Source organism: Sphaeramia orbicularis, chromosome 21, assembly GCF_902148855.1.
Source record: "Sphaeramia orbicularis chromosome 21, fSphaOr1.1, whole genome shotgun sequence".
Classification (NCBI taxonomy): Eukaryota; Metazoa; Chordata; class Actinopteri; order Kurtiformes; family Apogonidae; genus Sphaeramia; species Sphaeramia orbicularis.
This window is the reverse complement of record NC_043977.1, coordinates 54,143,611-54,164,882: the sequence shown is the minus strand read 5'-3', so window position 1 is coordinate 54,164,882 and position 21,272 is coordinate 54,143,611. Positions and strand designations below refer to the sequence as shown.

Genomic DNA, 21,272 nt, shown 5'->3' with positions numbered 1-21,272 from the left:
GTCGTTATTAACAAGAATAGTCATAGTTTTAAAAAAACTCCTTATTTAACGAGAATAAAGTCGAAGTTTTAAAAAATCTCATTATTTACATGAATAAAGTTGTTAATTAACAAGAATAAAGTAATTATTTAACAAGAAAAAAGTCGCTAATGAACAAGAATAAAGTCATTATTTAACGAGAATAAAGTCGTAGTTTTAAAAATATCATTATTTAACAAGAATAAAGTCGTTAATTAACAAGAATAAAGTCATTATTTAACAAGACTAAAGTCGTACTTTTATGAGATTAAAGTTGTAATATTTTGAAAATTCGACAGTTTCCAGTTTTACAGCAAAGACAGCAAGCGAAGCAGCACCTTTCCCTTCTGTTGGACCCAGAACTCGGAGTAGCATCCCCACAGTTTGTTCAGACACAACAAACCCTCTCTGTATAGTTCTCTGGTGTATCAATCAATAGTTCTACAGATGAACACTTCATCAGTTTCTCCTCCACAAAAGAGGAAATTTACTACAAATCAGTTCGGTTCTTACAACAAACCCAAATGTGTGCAAACTCGCTCCAGAGTCCTCAGACTAATGACAGTGTGTTGTTGGGAGGACAGACTCAGTGTTTGGCCTTTGTGCCTAACCCCCAAATGAAAGGAGAACTGCACGAAATGTTCCAAGTTCTACATTATTCGATGAGTGGGTACGACTTTATTCTCATTATATAACAACTTTATTCTCGTTAAATAATGAGCTTTTTAAAATTACGACTTCATTATTATTATTATTATTATTATTATTATTATTATTATTATTATCATTATTATTATTATTATTATTATTATTATTATTATCATTATTATTATTATTATTATTATTAACACTTTATAATAAGTCCACACTATGAAGCATTAGTTAAGCATTAACAAATACTGAATTCATTATTAATAGAGCATATTTCTGACATGAATACTCATTAATATATGGTCTATAAGCACAGTTATAAATGTTTTACTAATCATTCATAATCAAAATCATTCATCATTCAGTCATGCAGTTTGTTTTAATAATCCCATGTGCTGTGCCTTTCCTTTGTTAGAATAACTGAAACTTTTGTGAGTCTTTAGGCGTTGCCAACCTTTAAATCTCATTTGTAAATGTTTTATATGGCATAGATAGTGCACACTTTAGATGAGCTCACACCATAGACTTAATTAAAGAGCAGTAAGTGCTTTATAACTACCTGAAATAATGAATTTCTGTATTAATAGCTGTTTATAGGACATCTATTGGAAAAGAAATGTGTGAGTTAGTATAAAATACCCACTAATATAGTCACTAACCATTAGTACATGTCTGAATAACTGGCTTGTAAGTGATGCAATAAAAAAAAAAATGTAAATGCTGAATCCATAATATATAAAGTATGAAAATACAATCATTAAGCATAGTGTAGATGAGCTTATTAATGAGTAAAACCATTATAACTGTGCTTATAAACCATATATTAATGAGTGTTCATGTCAGAAATATGCTTTATAAATGATGATTCAGTATTTGTTAATGCTTAACCAATGCTTCATAATGTGTACATGTTATAAAGTGTTACCCTTTATTCTTGTTAAATAACAACTTTATTAAATAACGACTTTATTCTTGTTAAATAATGGCTTTATTCTTGTTAAATAACGACTTTATTCTCATAGTGACGAGCATTTTTATTTTCTTATGTGGCCCTAATACACCGTTGTAAAGGAACATATCATCATTCAATCAAATTTTTATTTATATAGCACCATATCATGATGTTTTACTTACAGAGCTGGTCTAAACCAGACTCTTAAGCCATTTAACAGAAACCCAACAGAATCCTCCAGGAGTAAACACTTAGTGACAGTGGAAGGAAAAACTACCTTTAACACGCAGACACCTGGAGTAGACCCCGACTCTGGAGAATGGACCACTGACATGACCAGCTGGGGTTAAAGAGAGAGGGTTAAAGGGAGAGAGAGAGAGAGACTGGGGGAGAAGGGGGGTAATAGGGGGAGACACATGGATGCACAACAAACTAGAACAAGTTTAAAAACTAGAACAGCTCTTATTAGTATAACTACCAATAACAAGAACAAATATCCATAACTGTTCATACGAATATTTGGAGTCAAGAAATATCCACATTAACATGCAAGACTTCACAAAATATTCCAAGGCACGCTGTAGGATTTGTGTAAAAATAAAATGCCTTTATTTCTCCATGGCAATCATTTAAAACACAGCCAACGTGTTGTGACCTCTGGTCTTCATCAGGGCTTTTTTTCACTCAGGGTGAGTTACACACCTTCATACAATCACTTTAATGAACTGAAGGAGGGAGGTGTGGGGGGGGGAGACAGAGAAAAAGAGAAAAAAGAAAAAAAAAAAGTCTAACACTTCTAAAGTTAGGTCTTACTATTAGTGGCACATGTTCAAATACAGTAAACTTTAAAATCTTCTTCAATTCATGCTTTCATCATCAGTCCCACATAACAAAATACTACGGTGGCCCAGAGGTGCAACAGCCCAAAAAATTATACACTATAAGAAAACAAAGAAAACAGTCCAAAAAATTATCCACTATAAGAAAAAAAAGAGAACAGCCCAAAAAATTATACACTTTAAGAAAAAAAAGAGAACAGCCCAAAAAATTATCCACTATAAGAAAAACAAAGAAAACAGTCCAAAAAATTATTCACTATAAGAAGAAAAAGAGAACAGCCCAAAAAATTATCCACTGTAAGAAAAAAACTGAGAACAGCCCAAAAAATTATCCACTATAAGAAAAAAAAGACAACAGCCCAAAAAATTATCCACTGTAAGAAAACAAAGAAAACAGTTCAAAAAATTATCCACTATAAGAAACAAAAGAGAACAGCTTAAAAAAAAATCCACTATAAGGAAAAAAAAAGAACAGCCCAAAAAATTATCCACTATAAGAAAAAAAGGGAACAGCCCAAAAAAAAATCCATTATAAGAAACAAAAGAGAACAGCTCAAAAAAATTATCCACTATTTTTAAAATAACTTTATTTTTAGCGCATCAACCTCCACTTCCGGTGGTTTACTGCGTTAGCATTAGCCACATTAGCTGAAGGCCTTAAAAAACTTCAGCCTATGCTTTTATTTTATTTGGTGGCCTTAATTTTAAAGCAAGAGACCTTTTGGGAAAACAGTGCCCCTGTAATTGAAAAGGTGGATGTTGTTTTTTGTTTGGTTTTTTTATAATTTTTTGGGCTGTTCTCTTTTTTTTCCTTATAGTGGATAATTTTTTGGGCAGTTCTCTTTTTCTTCTTATAGTGGATAATTTTTGGGCTGTTCTCTTGTTTTTTCTTATAGTGGATATTTTTTGGGCTGTTCTCTTGTTTTTTCTTGTAGCGGATAATTTTTGGGCTGTTCTCTTGTTTTTTCTTACAGTGGATATTTTTTGGGCTGTTCTCTTTTTTCTTATAGTGGATAATTTTTGGGCTGTTCTCTTCTTTTTTCTTACAGTGGATAATTTTTGGGCTGTTCTCTTTTTTTCTTATAGTGGATAATTTTTTGGGCTGTTCTCTTTTTTTCTTATAGTGGATATTTTTTTGGGCTGTTCTCTTTTTTTCTTATAGTGGATACTTTTTTGGGCTGTTCTCTTCTTTTTTCTTACAGTGGATAATTTTTTGGGCTGTTCTCTTTTTTTCTTATAGTGGATAATTTTTTGGGCTGTTCTCTTTTTTTCTTATAGTGGATAAGTTTTTGAGCTGTTCTTTTTTCTTATAGTGGATATTTTTTGGGCTGTTCTCTTTTTTTCTTATAGTGGATACTTTTTGGGCTGTTCTCTTCTTTTTTCTTACAGTGGATAATTTTTTGGTCTGTTCTCTTTTTTTCTTATAGTGGATAATTTTTTGGGCTGTTCTCTTTTTTTTCTTATAGTGGATAATTTTTTGGGCTGTTCTCTTTTTTTCTTATAGTGGATACTTTTTTGGGCTGTTCTCTTCTTTTTTCTTACAGTGGATAATTTTTGGGCTGTTCTCTTTTTTTCTTATAGTGGATAATTTTTTGGGCTGTTCTCTTTTTTTCTTATAGTGGATAATTTTTTGGGCTGTTCTCTTTTTTCTTATAGTGGATAATTTTTTGGGCTGTTCTCTTTTTTTTCTTATAGTGGATAAGTTTTTGAGCTGTTGCACCTCTGGGCCACCGCAAAATACTCCTCATGAAATATCACTTTACAAAAAAGGACAGAGGTCCACATCTCTACTGAGGCCTGGATGTTCTGTTGCTTGCACTTCTATAATCCAGAAAGTCTCCAGTTGGAGTAGTCTTTTTACACGTCATCTCCTCTGACGTCCTTGTCTACAACTTCCAGAACGACCACTTTCAGTGTGTTGGGGCTTCCATGTCCCACCTCCATATGGCGTGATGCCGTAGCACAATCAACATCCACCAGTCGATCTTTGAACCTTTGTTTTTTTTATCCAACATAGAATGGGGGTCACATATGCACCACCCTATGCAAATCTGTTCCTAGGAGTATGGGAAGAGAAATATGTTTGGAGTCCATTCATTCCACATTCTGCAGAAAATTGAATGGTTTGGATGCTACATTGATGATCTGATATTCTCTATGCGCTGTGAAGAGTATGAGGTAATAGAGTTTCATAAATACTTGAATAACACCAACAAGAATCTGAAATTACCTGGGGAATACAGGAAAGAGAAAACACATTTTCTGGATTTGAGAATTACAAAAACAGATGATGGAGCTCTACATACAACATATTTACAGTATGACTATAGCTTGTTGTGCATAGCCAACCATTAAGGCTATTATTATTTAGAAGGGGACAGGAAATATAGGATTTGCTTCATCCTGCTCCTTTTCAAGCATGGGTGTGTACATGTTTGTTCACCTGATGATTATTGAATGTCTGCTGATGAAATGCACCACAACCATGAACGAAATAGATAGATAGATAGATAGATAGATAGATAGATAGATAGATAGATAGATAGATAGATAGATAGATAGATAGATAGATAGATAGATAGATAGAAAGATAGATAGATCGATAGATAGATCGATAGATAGATAGATAGATAGATAGATAGATAAATTTGTCCTTCAGAGGAAAATTGTTTTCACATACCATACAGCCGCGACAATACAGAACATCACTCACAAACATATGACATAACAGAAACCTAACAAAACAGCAACTTCACAGCCACATACCCACCACCACACACATATCCTCTAACACATTACAACAGTGGTTTCCCACTTTTTTTGTCTCCTGACCCCATTTTAACATCACAAATTTCTGGTGACCCCAGACATTCAAAACAGAGACTTTTTTTTTTTTTTCTAAAATTAAATTTTTTTTTGATCATGTAATTGTTTGCTATACTCTTTTGCAAATAAATGTTAATTTTAGATGACATTTAGTCTATATAATGTATATTATTATGGACAGAGGCAGTACAGCCAGGTGTAGATTACTGCACAAAGTGAGAATTTGATTTTCCGTGGTCAGGATATGTACAGTCAGTCCAGCTTGGATTTACAAGGCTGACAATTAATACTGAACAAACAAGAACTCAAACTATGAACTAGAAAAGCACTTGGAGAGTGCAGACCTCTGCCAAGGCAGATCTGCCGCCCACATCCCCCACGATCACCACCAATATTTAATTGTTTGTTCCTTGTGCCAGTATTAACATTTCCTGAAAATTTCATGAAAAAACCAGCCATAACTTTTTGAGTTATCTTGCTAACTAACCAATCAACCAACCAACCAACCGACCGACCAACCAACAAACAAACCCTGGCAAAAACATAACCTCCTTGGCGGAGGTAATTATGAAAGAGCTGCAGCATCTGAAACCGACCACAATGAACATTTGACAGATAAACAGAACCACAGTGCTGCAGTTTCAGCTTCATAGTTTGTTATGTCTTTTATGGATTGGGATCGCCTTGCTCAACTCACCATATATTTTTGATTAGTACGTTTTTTTTGTTTTTTTTTGATCAATTACTAGAAATTTCAGGCGACCCCCTTTGAATTCCAGGCGACTCCAAATGGGGTCCCGACCCCAAGGTTGAAAAACACTGCATTACAATCTTGTTAATGATTTATTCAGTTCTGTCATCGCATTTGGAATGAAACTTTTGCTCAATTTGACTATTCTCCAGTTTAATTTAGATCAATATACTGTATTTACACATGAAGACACATGTCTGGTAAACATTCACATCATGATCTGATAGAGGTTTGGAATGTGTGAAAAGAGGGGCAGATGAATCACCTCAAGTGGTAAAAGTAATAATTCTCAGAATATTTGGATTATCTGTGTGGTTATGTCTCTGGAAAATCTTATTGGGATAACGGGGGTAAGTAACAGCGCAAATGATGTTACAGTAGATAAGATAAGGATAAATCAAACTGTACCAATGAGTCCAAATCAAGGTTATAATAGTTTTGGATTTTTCATTAAAGTTTAGTTCTATTTAATTTGGACTTTTTTTCTCTCTAATTCAGTTAGTTTTAATTAGTTTTTGGAGCAGGTTTGCTAGTTTTTATCAGATTTCATTTTTTAAATGATTAGTGTTAGTATTAATTTAGTTTTGTTGTATCTTTTCTCTTCTTCTCCGTCGTATTCAAATAAATCCCAGACAGGACTCTGCTGCTTTCTCCCAACTTTAGTCTGCATGTTTCCAGGTAGAGTGGGGACCAGAAGATGCCTCTAAACGACAAGTGACGAGAAGTGCAATATGGTGCCGCTAGCTAAAATTGCTAGAGCGAAATAAATCGATTTCGTATCAATCCAACATTGACAAAGAATAAAACGAAGGGAATTTTATCCATAGTTTTTATGCATTTTAGTTAGTTTTTGTAAGCACACAATACAGTTTCAGTTAGTTATCGTTTTTTCTTTTAATTATAGTTTTTATTTATTTCAGTTAACGAAAATGTTTTTTCAACTCTAGTTTTCATCATTTCGTTAGTTTTCGTTAATGATAACCTTGGTCCAAATGCAGGAAGGATTCATTAATGACCAAACCTACGCAAGATACCCTTCATTGTGTTTTATTGATTAGTTCAAATTGGTATTTCCATGTATATTTTTGGTCTATTATAACCTGTAACCCAAATTACTAAAATGCTGTCAATAAATATTTGGTCTTTTCTGTTGTTTTTGCACTGGCAGGGTCTATTTTACACATAGAGTAATTAAGTTCAGTTTTGACGAACCTCAAAAACTTTATAAAGATTTCCTAATTGGACTCTCAAAAACCTTGGTGCAAAACTGCCCTCACTGTACACCGTTGTTTACCACTGTGTTCCTGCCGCTGTGAGTTGATCAGAGTTCAGGACAGTGTCGGACTGACCCATGTCACTTCTCTCAACAACCACTTGCAATCAAGAACAGGGTGAGACCGACAATATCAACACTAGGGGTATGTCCATAAAAGTGGTTTTAGCTGTTTTTTGCAACAGTATGTGAGACAGAGGAATATGTTTTGACTTCATAAACACCTACCTGAGGATGGAGGAGGATACCTCAGACCTAAACTTTAACAGCCACATTAAATCAATAGCATCATCAGCCTTTTACTATCTCAAAAACTTCGCCAGAATCAAAGGTTTACTGTCTAAACCAGACTTAGAGAGACTTATCCATGCATTTATCCAGGGGGGTAGAATTGAGTAGGGACACTAGGGACACGTCCCTACCAATATCCATCCACTACTGTGTAGTCCCTATCAATCCAACTGCTGTCCGTAGTGTTTAGTCAATGATTATGGCACACAAAGGGTTAACAGTCGGTCTCTGCTAGAAGTCCCGCCTCTAACGTAAATATCGCTCTCTGATTGGCTCTTTGGTTTTGCTATCGTACATGTGATTGGCCGTCCCCGCTGTCACTCCATCTCCTTGTAAAAGGAACCTGTTAGTTGGACCACTAACGTAAGTTTTCAATATGTTTGTATTTGTTCTGCCTGGGTCACATCAGCTAGATGGATTTGAATATCAGTGGAGTCATTTACATGTACATTTGTACGTGTGTTTGTTTGTGTTTGCGCCTGTGTGTGTGTGCTCGGTAATAAGGATGTAAAGGATGTCAAAGAAAAGAAAACTGGTCAGAAGACACATCTTTAGGAGTCACAGTGTAAGTTAGTTCAAGGGTCTAGAACTGTAGAGGCTCAACACAGATACTGAATAAAAGACACTATTTAATGCTAAACAGACACACTTTTAAAAGTTATTTTACTTATTATTTTAATGCCTTTCTATGGAAGAGCAACTGTTTAAAAAACAAAAAGAAAATTTGTGGGGAAAATACAATAAAACTTCTGATTGTAAATGTGAGTCTAGATGTGATTTTATCCATATTTTTAGCGAATAAATTACATGTAATAATTGAAGGTAAAAGCCTTTTTTTACTCAGGCAGTAACTGTACCATCAAACTCTATGATCACTGTATCTGTAATCTGTTCATATGTCATGAATCAACATATTTATGTGACAAACACTAGAGAGGAGGGAGGAGGTAGAGGAGGAGAGGCTGGAAATTCCCAGGTGAGGTTCAATAATAATGCATATGTTAGTCATGAGAATAACTTTGCAGAATGCTTTAAATTCTTGTATTGTTTTTAGATATTCAGATATGCATTATAAACATGTCAATTACTGATTTTTTTTCCTGACTATGATTGTTTGCTTGTTTGATCAGCTCTACTTGACATGAGATTATGAAAGTCCAAGAAAACATTAAATTTCAGGAGTGCTGCCTTGGAGCACTTTTGTGTCCCCAACAATGTCCGAATCAAACTTACTGCCTTGGATTTATCTCCAGCAGGTTAGACTACTGTAACAGCCTTCTCACTGGACTCTCTAAATGAGCTGTCAGACAGCTGCAGTACATCCAGAACGCTGCTGCTCGGGTCATGACTAGAACCAGGAAGTACGACCATATTAGTCCTGTGTTCAAATCTGTGCACTGGCTTCCTGTGGCTCAGAGAATAGACTTTAAAACAGCTCTGCTCGTTTAAAAGTCTGTCCATGGTCTAGCACCAAAGTACATCTGTGACATGTTGGCCACATATGAACCATCTGGGACCCTGAGAACCTCAGGGACTGGTCTTCTGCTGGTGCCCACAGTCAGGACTAAACAGATGAAGCTGTGTTTCAGTTCCATGCACCTAAACTGTGGAACAGTGAGACAGGCCTCAACTCTGACAATGTTTCAGTCCAGGCCGAAAACAGCCGTTCAACTGTGCATAGAACAACTGAAAGGGTTCTATCTGCACTCTCCTCTTTTACTTTGTTTTAATTGATTATTATTTATGTTTTATTGATTATGTTTTAACTGTAATTGTGTGTTTTTATTCTGTCTCTTCCATTTTTGTAAAGCACTGTTAATTACCCTGTGTATGAATTATGCTATACAAATAAACCTGCCTTGCCTTGCCATTGTCCGGTACAACAGGTCCGTTGACACTTGCCTTACAGTGTTGTTCAGATGTTGTAAATAATGATATTAAAAGTAATAATAATAGTCTATATTTATCTTAGATCTATCCTGGGCATGACATTTAACTGCATCCACCTACTGCCTTGTAGGTTGAGTTAGTAGTCAACCAGGAGGCTCATATCATCCATTATCATCATCACTGATACACAGTCATCGAAATCATCCAGTGACGTTTATGGTGGGTTGTTTCTGAAGACCCACATGAGCATGTTAAGAATATTAGCTACTAGCTTAACCAGGATCCTGATGAAATGCGGTGAAATTGGAAAAAAGGACAAATGTTGCTGTTCCTGTTACAAGCATGTGTTTGTTGAACAGTTGGTGATAAATGACTTCCTGTCTGTCACTCAGTGTGGTTTTATATCTCTGTTGGACTGGCGACTGACCAGGCCTGTGTCTGACTTCCTAAAAAGAGAAACAACGGACCTGTCGCTCGTGCTGCAAGTTGAAGAGAAACTTGTGTACTGTACCACTGTGAGGAAGGAGTGGGGGGGTTATAATTTCCAAAACTAAAAAAAAAAAAACAAACATTATTTGACATTTACTAGCAGCATTGTACCCGTGGTGCCATTGTACGATAGCATGAGAGGCTAAAATTGCCCAGCATACCTCACAACATTTGAATACGGACATAAAATTGTGCCTAGTAGACAGTCAGGTAATGTTTGTATTCATTTGGTGAGTTTGGTGGCGATCGGGCCTGTGAAGGCTGAGGAAAACCCGTACAAACACCCTCCTGTGCTGCAACATTGATCACACATCGATCGGACACAGAACGTGCATTATAGTAGAAATTATTATTACTAGCGGCATTGTACCCGTGGTGCCATTGTACGATAGCGCCCTCCCATGGTGCAACAGTGGCATTGCACCCATACACCCTCCTGTGCTGCAACATCGGGATATTGATCGGACAAACACACACCGGACACAGGAACGTCCACTATAGTAGGATTGTAGAACCACTTCTATCATGCCCTCTTTGGGTCTTGATAAATTACTCAAACGTATTTTCTTGGTTTTTTTTGGGAGGGAAAACCTTATTAATGGGGGGGCATGTCCCCCCCAGGATTTCAGCCTATGCCTTTATCACTGCCTGATATAGTCTACAGTACCACCACATAGCAGAGCCTGTTCATGTCACAGGAGTGTCTTCTGTCACAGTTGTAATGTTAATGTAAGCAGAAATGAAGCTGAATGCAAAGTTAGTCATCTAACACTAGTTAATAGTTATTAAACATGTTTTGTTTTTTTTAAATATTTTATTTTGCAGTTTTCAGTTATGTAAAAAACACGTGTGCACACACACACACACACACACACACACACAAAAACACAAAGGTTCAGATGTGTGTAACAATTGATCAATTAACTAACTAGTCAGCCCTTGTTCAAAGAAAGAAAGAGGGGCAGAGGCTGAAGACAGTCACTGGTACACAGATATACGCCCTGGTCCGATTTAACTTCCTCCAAGTATGCAAGAAATGGAGTCCATGTATTTGAAAAAGTGTTCACAGAACAGGTCCTCAAAAACCTGAGCTTTTCCATCTGTATTAATGACAACATATTATTGACCCACGCTTGAAAAGATGGAGGATTTGGAGACTTCCATTCTTTTAATATCAGTCTCTTAGTGATTATCATTCCAAGTTCCAGTGGATGCTGTAATGTCGCAAGTATATTCAAACAGATGTTTTTGATAAGGAAAAAAAAACCTACATAAAGAGAGCAGGTACCTAGAAGGTACTTTACAGCCCATTACAATGTGTTTACACATTGGAAGTGAAAGACTGGTGAAAAAATATTCCACATTGTACCTTTAAGCTCAGTGCACCTTTTAATAGCATGCATACATATAGATAACACACATTCACAGTTTAAATTCTGCGGTGCTGGTGTTGATGCTCACTTTCACGGTGTTTAGCAACATTCAAATACAGAACCAATCACTACAGCTGTTAGTTCCACCGTTGCTATTCTTGCTACAGCGCAGTAGCACATGTTCACAGTAGAAAAAGCCAACGTAAATATCTTTAACCTTTGAACACCTATTCTGTGCATAGATCCCATGGGGTAATAATGATGAAATTCCATTATAATGAAGACGTGCATGCTCAAAATGCATGTATTAGCCCTCATTTGAAAGAGGACATCCTTGTCTTTGTGTTTAACATGTGGCTGAAACACACATCATCATTTTAAATATAGCTCAAATGTAATTGTAAACCTAAGACAGGTCACCAGGGACCCAGTAGACATTGAAAGGTTTACAATAAAATTAAATTAAATTTAAGAAACTTATTACAGAGCTATAACAGTGCTGGGGTTATTAAAAATAGCTAGAATAGACTGAGTCAAACCCATTTGTGCATCACTTTAATCACATCACGGCAGTAATGGTCTGACATGTCCATCTGCTCATCAGATATACTTGTCTGTGGTTTTTGCCACTGATGTGCAGTCAGCAGGTCCTGACATGTCTGTTTGTGCTGCGCTCTTTTATAGTCACTTGGTGGACTTCATGACAAGGACAAGGTCTGTGTCAGGGATACAGAAAAAGAATTATAATAAACCAGTGTCTCGCCTCATCATAACCGGAGTCTCAAGTCAGTTATTGAGACTTTCAGTTACTTTATTACAAAAATTTGAAACATACAGATTATTTAGGGCAGGGGTCTCAAACTCATGTTCTTTCAGGGGCCACATTCAGCCAGATTTGATCTCCAGTGGGCCGGACCAGTAAAATAATAACATAAAAACCTATAAATAATGACAACTCCAAATGTCTGTCTTTTTTTTAGTCCTTCAAAACTCTGCACTGCAACTCTTACTTTAATGTGTGTTTTAATATTTTTGGGTTTTATGTGTTGTTTTCTTACTTGCTGTTTTTGATCACCTTTTACATGTTTCTTTTATCATGTTTGAAATGTGTTTCTTTTTCCCTTATCGTTGTACTTCAGTGTCATGTGTGAAGCACCTTGAATTGCCTTGTTGCTGAAATGTGCTATACAAATAAATTTGCCTTGCCTTGCAAAAAAAACAAACATTAAATTAAGGAAATACTTTTATAAAATATACAAACAAAAAAGATGTGAAAGACCTGAAAAACTGAAATTTCTTAAGAAATATATATGCAATTTTAACAATATTCTGCCTCAACTTATCATTTCTACATGTGCATTATGGATCAGATCTACAAAGACACTAAACACTGAGGAACAGGCAGAAAACTGTTAAAATTGTGTTTAATTTTCTTTGGACATTTCAGGTTGTTCATATTTGTTCAGGTTATTCACATTTTATTGTTACAGGATAGTTTGTAAATGTAAATATTTTCAGAATTTAATGTTGTTTTTTGCACTAAAACAAAGAAAAATTTGAAGTTGTCATTATTTATAGACATAATGGAATATTATTTTTTTCACATCAAACCGAGAAGAAAATATGGAGTCATTATTGTTTGTCGGTTCTTCTGCTGTTATTATTTGACTGTAGATCATATTGGTCTGTATGTGGAACCGCAAACTAAAATGAGTTCCACAGCCTTGACTGTGGAATTTTTGCACTTTGCAAATTCATCCAACGGGCTGGATTGGAACCTTTGGCGGGACACATTTGGCCCCCGGGCCGCATGTTTGAGAACCCTGATTTAGGGGAACGTCACCATGTTTTGTTTTGGTTTTTTTTTTAAATTGGCTAAAATTTATGAGTGGCCATTTTTGTCAAAAAAAAAAAAAAAAAAAAGTTGTCATAAATGCATAGAACTGTGTGTAAATAATGCTAATCCATTTGTGCGCAGACTGCTGATATTATTTGACAGTGGAAGCTCTATTTTCATAAATATTGGATTTGGAATAGCATGTGTATGTGAAAACTTTTGCTGGTGGACGGACGTGACATTACCCATGATGCCCTGGTCAGTACCAGTACTTTATTAGTAATAAACTTATAGACTTACTATTGCTAATTATCCTCTTATTCATAAATGTTAGTGTTGTGGATCTAAAACAATAACAGCTGACACAAAAACACAAAATGTGTCAGTGGACGGATGTGACATGGTTGTTGTGGATCCCATCATACTGATGCTCTGCAGCCATGTCAGCGTTTACACTAATGATCCCTGTGCAAAAACTAGGATCACAATTATTTATGGTATAGTTTATCATCAGACTAAAGAGGAAATAACAATATAGAATTGGGATTTCTTCATAAAAATGCTTATTATTAGAAAACTGTTGATTTAAAAAGTGCTGTGTGCCATTCTTCATGTATGTATTGGTGGAACAGAAGCAGGATGGATCAGCACCATACTCCAGACTGAACCTGTACAAATAAAACATGTGATATGTAGGAGAGAATGTGGTTAGAAAAACCAGGGAATCTAAAAGAATAGAATATTTGTTTTTTTTTAGGTAAATTCAGTTAAAATATAACTTGGCCATTTGTGACATGAAAATATAGCATTAACTGTGATGAAATTGGACATTTTTGAGCTGAAAACATAGTTCATATGAGCATCAACATGTTGCAACAGAACTGAAATTCTGTAAATTTACATAACTTGCATTTACCAACACAAAGTTCCTTTGGGGATTCACTTAGATTGATTTCTTATGCACAAAGTCAGAAATAAGACCTAAGTAAATTTTAGTGGAAATATGAATGTGCAATTAGTATCATTAAACCTGGCTGCGTCCCATCTAAGTATTATCAGTTGCAGGGACTGGAATTGTTCATTCTGGCTCATTGGAACGACTTCCTGGGGCAACAGAGTGGAAAAGAGCCATGCTTGTTATCAGTAACACCTGGGCTTTGCCTGATTTTACAAGCCAAAGGTGCTGCTGTGAAAAAAGTGTATATTCGTGGAAACTCATTGACTTTATGTTTCCTTTGAGATAACAGAGGTCTACCCATGTAGTCTCACAGAACAAGAATTATACCCAGTGGCTAGAACGTGGCTCTATTGCGTGAACGGCACAGCACCCACAACGCAAGCAAAGCCTCCAAAAATAGAGAAGGGAACCAGAAGCTTTACTCCATAAGAGGAAAAGGACTGAACGGCCAGACACCACAAGGCTTTAGAATGAAAACCTGCACGTGCATATATAACACCTGTATGTATATAAGAGGAGGGCACAGGTGTCATGTGACCCATTGGTCTTTGATCTGGTTTTTGAAGTCAGTAGTTTGTGTTTTCGCTGTCACCATGTTAGTTCTGTGTGGCCTGAAGTGACCATATTTGGACAAAAGGATGCACGGGGTCAGAGCCATCTATGAGGGGTCATGGGTAAACAAATACTAAATGCTATCTTAGTAACACAACAAAACAATACACCTCAGGATTCAGAGGTTGTTCTGATTATCTGATTCTATTCTATTCTATTCTATTCTATTCTATTCTATTCTACCGCCCTACTCTGCCTCTAATTGGCTAGTACTCACTGCCTTCACTGATTAGATTGGTTAACTAGCTAAAATTGCTACAGAAAAATAAATTGATTTCGAATCAATCCTACATTGACAAAGACGAAAACGAAGGGAATTTTATCTATAATTTTTAGACGTTTTAGTTACTTTTATAAACACACAATACAGTTTCAGTTTGTTAACGTTTTTTTCTTTTAATTATAGTTTTTATTTATTTCAGTTAACGGAAATGTTTTTCAATTCTAGTTTTCGTCATTTCGTTAGTTTTCGTTAACAATAATAACGTTGCTCAGAACATAGAGTTTGCTCATCCCCCTCTTGTACAAAACCTCCGTGTTGGATTTCCAGTTCAGTCTGTTGTTGATCCCCAGGTATTTCTAATCCTCCACCTCCTCCACAGACTCTCCCTGATCTGCAGTGGCTGTGAAGACGTCCTCCTCCTGAAGCCAACCACCATCTCATCTAGATGTTCATAAAAGCTCAGATTAACGTTGAAGGGTTATTATTTCAAAAAACAGAGAAAACTGAAGAATAAGTGACTTTTTCACCAAAGATATCAATAACTGAACATAAAAAAAAAAAACATACATTTTTTTCAATGTAAATTGTTTTCCTGTATTTAATCCACTGATCATGTAGCTCAGGGCTCTCAAGCTCATTTTCTTTCAGGGGCCACATTCAGCCCGATTTGATCTCCAGTGGGCCGGACCAGTAAAATAAAAGCATAATAACCAATAAATAATGACAACTCCAAGTTTTTGTCCTTGTTTTAGTGCAACCCCCCCCCATTAAATTATGAAAATACTTACTTTTATGAGCTATCCAAACAAAAAAATGTGAATAACCTGAAAAATTGAAATTTCTTAAGAAAAATAAGTGCAATTTTAACAATATTCTGCCTCAACTGGTCATTTCTACATGTGCATTATGGATCGGATCTACAAAGACACTAAACACTTAGTAACAGGCAGAAAATAGTAAAAATTGTGCTTAATTTTCTTTAGACATTTCAGGTTGTTCATATTTGTTCAGGTTATTCACATTTTATTGTTACAGGATAGTTTGTAAATGTTAATATTTTCATAATTTAACGTTATATTTTGCACTTAAACAAAGAAAAATTTGAAGTTGTCATTATTTATAAGCGTAGTGTAATATTTTTCTCACATCAAACCGAGAAGAAAATATAGTCATTATTTTGTGTAGGTTATTTTCTATTATTGTACTGTAGAGCATATTGGTCTGTATGTGGAACCTGAACTAAAATGAGTTCCACAGCCTTGACTGCGGAATTTTTACACTTTGCAAATTCATCCCACAGGCTGGAATGGAACCTTTGGCGGGACACATTTGGCCCCTGGGACGCATTTTTGAGACCCCCGATGTAGATGTTCTTTAACCCTTTCATGCATAGTGGTCACTACAGTGGACAGTTACTCTACAGCTTTACTCTTGTATATTCATGGATTTAGTTGTTTTAGTTCCATATCAACGAACACAGTGGACACTTATGCATCATCTCATAAACTGAAATTCATACCATTACTGTAACTTTGCTGTTCCTGATTGGTTCTTGAGTAGAAATCTATTGTTAATAGTTATTTTTTGCATATTATCTCCATGAACTGAGTAATAACAAGTATTAGAATATGTTAAAAATGTGAGAAAACATCAGATTAGCTGCATTAAACATGGTTTCATTTCACTGTTTTCATATCACTGTATGATATTGGGTTTTAAATACCTGTTTCCTTGCTTCAAGAATAAAATTCATGGTGTAGCTGAGTGGACATTTTTGTAAATCTATGAAAAAAACAAAACAAAAAAACTCAATCTCTTTGTTTTTTTCATGCCTAAGGAGGAATAAAAACACTCAAAATAAAAACAAAAAACAAACAAAAAAAAAGCTCAACTAAGGTTCTCATAACTCATGCATGAAAGGGTTAAATCTCGGAGTAAATTCAAAGGCTATTATATCAAAACAGAGAAAACTGAAGAAAAAGTGACTTTTTCAGTCAATTACATCATTAACTGAACATAAACCAAGTGTCTCCATCCACTGTCATTTGTCAGACTTCATCAGTTTTACTGGTGAATCCATGTTGTAGAAGATGACGGTGTTTCCATGGTAACTACAGAGCCTCTGAATGTCCAAATGGGTCATATCTGATAACCATGAAAAGATGAATAACTGTATTTTTCACCAATTATTGACACGGATTGATAGGATTAGTGAATCAGACCTTATTAAACATTTTGGATCAGGAGATGATTTTGGTCACCAGTAGCTCTTTGGGTCTTTGAGGGTTAATCTATCAGTGGAACTAAATATTCAGGGGTTGATATATTAAGCTGTGAGATTTTATGTCTGTATGAGATAGTTGTATTAAAAATACAGATATAACCTTTTCATTTTAAAATCTGCTGAGCCGGATCTAGAATTTTTTGCAAGAATCCCTCAACAGCAATTTTTGAGATTTTTGTCATTTTCTCGGGAACCGTTCCTGCTAGTTTACATCCAGATATAACTCATTTTCCTCAAACCAGGTCAGGTCAAACAAACAAATTCTCTTGGAAAGCACTTTAAAGGTCAAAATTTCAGTGAGCTCAGTGCTACATGAATTCAACCGACCAACCTGTCTCTCAGCATCTGTCACCTTTCCCACGATTACATCAGCTTCTCAAAGCCTTTCACTAGTTCTGCAAGTCCAGCAAGACCAATCACAATCACCACTTCCTCCTCTTGAAGCCGGGCTGAGGTTTAATAGCGGCAGACACCACAAACATGCCACTGCTCTCTTCTTCTAGTTCTCCCCCACTGTTGCTATGGCGACAGCCTCTTTACCTCAAACATATTTCACTAGCACAGAACACCTCTAATGATGAGCCCGAAACAAAAAAAGCAACAGCGTCTGAAGATGTGATGCCTAGGGATGGGAATTGAAACCAATGTCATTGTGGATTGTACTTACTGATTCTTTATGGATTCCTTTATTGATTTTTTTTTTTTTTTTCTATGGAAACTGTGAACTGTGGCAGGTTTTCAGTCTCGTTGCAGATGCTTTTATATCTCTCAGTCTGAACACAGGTCAATGCTCACTACAGCCTATGTGCATCTCCACCAGTGACACCAATACAATACTTACAGGGGTTGGACAAAATAATGGAAACACCTTCACCTCAAGATGATAATGCCCCAATCCATACAGCTAGAACTGTTAAAGAATGGCATGAGGAACATTCTAATGAAGTTGAGCATCTCGTATGGCCGGCACAGTCCCCAGACCTCAACACTATTGAGCATTTATGGTCAGTTTTAGAGATTCAAGTAAGACGTCGATTTCCACCGCCATCGTCTCTAAAAGAGTTGGAAGGTATTCTAACTGAAGAATGGCTTAAAATTCCTTTGAAAACAATTCACAAGTTGTATGAATCAAAGGCGGACCTACACCATATTAAATTATATTTTGTTGATTTTTTTAAGGTGTTTCCATTATTTTGTCCAACCCCTGTATTTAGATGCACTGCCATCAGTGTCAAAAAGAAGACTTGAAATTCCTAAAGTACATTTAAAGTACCCTTGTATTTTTGTATTACAATATAGGTTACTATAGAGGGTATGCACATACGTCACTTCCCCCCCAGGCCACGCCCCTCTAAGTCAGACTGAGTGGCAAAAACCAACCTGCTCAACATGACGGAGTATAGCAGTAAACACAGGCAGAGAGAAGGGAAAATGTGAAATCTGAAATTAAATGAAGGACAGTTGGACTGGACATGGATCTGTACGAGCTACCAAAGAACAAGTGGTCCATGAACACTGACATGTGGACACAAATGGAGGATCCAGACCTGATCCAGGGTGGAGGGGATCAGCGCTATTTGGACCTGAAACTAATATACATGGTTTCATCATCACTGACAACCAGGGTCCAAAACTAGGGTCCAGAACCAGCTGATCCAAAGTGCATTCCCAGCAGACCGTGGACTGACCCCAGTGAATATATGCATGATCTACTGGGACTGAGGAGATTTACTGAGTCTAGTTCAGATCCAGTCTGTGATGACTGACCATGTGGAGGAGGAAACACACCAGGAGGCTGGAATAATCTTCACCGCAGTATGATTTATTTACAGTGTTTGCCCAGGTGACATCGCCGATTGAGCTGTGTTAGTGAAAAAAAAATACAAAAAAAAAAAACTAAAAACAGAAAAAACTCAACTAATTGATGAAAAACAGCGTGACAAAACATAAGGAAAATCAGTCTTAAACCACAGAAAATAAAGCTCAACCCATGGCTAAGGGCAGCCAGCTTCAGTGACCTGCTTCACTCAAGCAGAGCCACACTTCTCCTCGAGGAGCTTCTACTCCAGGCTTTTTATACCCGTTGCCCCTCCCACATGAACAAACCAATCCCCAATGTTCAGTTTACCTTTCAATTAACATTTACCAGAATATTACTGATATCTTGACCTATACCTCATTTCACTACTTATATTTAATACTTCCCCAAAAAGTCTCTAACAGTTTAAACCTGGTTTAGAGCATTTTTAAGGTTAACTACTGGCCAACTCACAAAACTCCCCTCTGATGGCTGCCACCCTTGGCAAGTTCCTGATGCCCTCTACTATAAAAGGTTTGGGAACCTCCCTCTTCCTGTTTGTCTGTCAGGCCTGGGATCTGGTGATGGGATGGAGAGAGCATGGAGTGAGCATCAAACAGGTAACAAAAGGAACAAAAGAACCAGACTTAAGCTATGCAAAATGTGTTTTGATCTGTGGGCCCATTATGAAGCTATTTCTAAGGATGCAAAAATAATAAATATGAAATGAAACTATGATTAATAGAAACAAACAAAACTAGACCAGCTAAGCTAGCAGGCCCAAACCCATGCTCCCCCTGTCACTCCAACCCAGAACCAGGCCCAGAGCCTGAGAACAAAGGACACAGGTTCAACCCACTCACAGGGCATGGGCTGCCACCATGACACAGTCCTTTATCCAACACAGATACTACTGCTGTGGACCAGCAGGGGACGACTTTATCCTGGGAAATTAGGAGATTTTTCCACCTTTTTTTAAATTATGACATTATTCTTGTAATATTATGACTTTATTGTCGGAATATAAAGACGTTAATCTCATAAACGAAGGACATTTTTGTTAAATTATGAGTGTTTTTATAACTATGACTTTATTCTCATAACATTGTGATTCTTTTTGTGTTCGACTTTATTCTCATAAAATTATGGGTTTTATATCGATATTTTATGACTTTATTACTCGTAGTGACAAGTGTTTTTCTTTTCTTCTGTGGCCCTAATACTCCGTCGTAGCTTTATTCTCCAGTTCCCCTGTATTTGAAAAACTAGGTTAGCCTCAGTTTCAGTAAGTTTACTAATCATGTAGGAGCACAAGGTTCACAATCACAAAATGAAGACAAAAACCAGGAAAGATCTGATCATGAAACCAAGAGCTGCACTAAGAAGGAACGTTAGCCAAAACAATACGTCATTTCAGGTCTGATTTGACCCAAAAATTCAGCATAAATGAATGTTAGCTGACACCAAACAGGATCCACAGATCTAGGTTTGGTTTCCTGGATTTGTGGATCCATCTCCTTCTCTTTTCTTTGTCTTTCGGTGTCTGTAAAACGATAGCTCCCACTGCTTTAAGAACCTGTTCATACAATCAATCGCACAACAGCTCTGCCCCATTTTTTATTCAATATTGTTCTTCAGTTTAGACAGTATTGAAGCCAACGCTGTCACTCATCTCCCTCTTTCTGCCACTCAGTGGGCGGAACTGCGGTGACTTCCACTAGCGGTGACGTCACATGCAGACCCTCTATAAGTATAAAGGAAAAGTATACTTTAAATAATTGGGTGTTTCTATGAAACTGGTCCTAAAAACAGGGGCTTAAAATTCAAACCAGATGTACACTAATGTTATGTAGCAGGTTTGGAAGCACTTTGGGTCTAATTTAAAAATAAATACTGAGATAAAAGAGAAACTATTTTTCAGATAAAACACATTTTTATATAATTTTACATTATATTTAACACAAAAATGTACATGTAACACGGTCAAAAGGATATGAAAATTACACGCGACTATTTTTTGGAATATCTTTTTATTCTCTCTCAGGTACATTTTGGGAATTGAACTAATTATCCAAGGCAGAGTGTTTCACAAAAATGACTGCTGTTACAAAATCATTTGCGATTTATTTGTGTTTAACAGGGCAGATTCTGTATGTAACACCAGTGGACACGATGGGTTACACACCAAACCTGGAATGAGACTGAGA

General features: G+C 36.3%; 1 long non-coding RNA gene across 1 annotated transcript; it reads right to left on the bottom strand.

Annotated features, from left to right (window-relative positions):
* Window positions 1-486: 486 nt before the first annotated feature.
* LOC115412789 (uncharacterized) lies at window positions 487-20,166 on the bottom strand. Its single transcript, XR_003934386.1, has 4 exons — window positions 20,150-20,166; window positions 19,425-19,430; window positions 10,413-10,416; window positions 487-694 (listed from the first exon to the last, which is right to left on the bottom strand). It is a non-coding gene; the product is annotated as an uncharacterized LOC115412789 (long non-coding RNA).
* Window positions 20,167-21,272: the final 1,106 nt, after the last annotated feature.